The following is a 1,122-nucleotide window of genomic DNA, read 5'->3' as shown; positions in this document are numbered from 1 at the left end:
CCCTATAATTACGATTCCTATAAAACTACGAAAAAATATACGTATTTTGGAAATGTTGAGTCGGATTAGTGTAGAATCGATTAATTTTATGGAAGAAAACCTTTCAATCAGCCGTAGTCCGTAAACTTGACACGTGTCGGGCTGTGATTGGAACGACTTGTAAGAAATCGGATTCCTAATAAATTGGAACGTATCTATATCTTATAGGGGGGTCGACTGTAAACTAAATCTAGAAGATACAGATCTATAAACGGATAAATGCAGTTACAAACTGAAGTGAATAAATGCGGTTACGAATGCTAACAAATAGTGTTTAACTAAACACGTGCTTGACCTAATTTCCCTATTCTAATGTACTTTACTCAGAGAGAGAAAGTTTACAAGTTTCAGCCCCCTTTAAAATACCTCTCAAGTGTATTGGAGAGTCGATGTGGAGAACCTCATTCATATGGATGGGTTGTTGTCACGGATGGGTTTCCAACCAGTGTCTTCTCCTCTTCTTGGTCCAGTCCAGGTTATGGAGGTCTGAGAGATAAAAATGCACACAACTACCGATTGACGTCCTGATTAATCGCTCCCCTGAGCTTCCGGTGACTTTCTCCTTTATCCCCTTGTCATGAGAAAAAGCGTCATGTGGTCGTCCACTGTTGACGGTTACAGTGCTAAGTTGACACTTATGAGTTAATTTTCCCATCAGATTGTTATGACTAATTGTAATCTCTGTTCCAATTCTTCCTGGGATTGTTTTGCTGTCAAGTTTGTTTACAAATTCCTCGACAAATTCAAATTTCCGACAAATGTGTAAAATTGTGGAACTCACAGTGTATATAACCTTTACTAGAATATACCCTGCAAGAAATGACAGTCTGTCTTTTAGTTATGTCAAAACTTGTAAAAAGGAAAATTTTCTTTTTGTGAATGAGAGTTACTACTACTGAAGTTAAAGTACCTATGCTTACAGAGCTTATTCTGGTGACTTTGTCTACTGGTATCCTACCAGTAGACAAATGCTTTCCTTTCTCATATTTTGGTGCAACTAGATGCTAGACTGTTTTGAAAATCCTGCTCTATTATGTGAGGTTGATTCAAGCATGATTATTTAAAAGACAAAATTTTTGAGAA

Source organism: Centruroides sculpturatus, unplaced genomic scaffold, assembly GCF_000671375.1.
Source record: "Centruroides sculpturatus isolate CEXI.00-Female unplaced genomic scaffold, Cexi_2.0 scaffold1072, whole genome shotgun sequence".
Classification (NCBI taxonomy): domain Eukaryota; kingdom Metazoa; phylum Arthropoda; class Arachnida; order Scorpiones; family Buthidae; genus Centruroides; species Centruroides sculpturatus.
Note: the sequence above shows the minus strand (reverse complement) of the source record.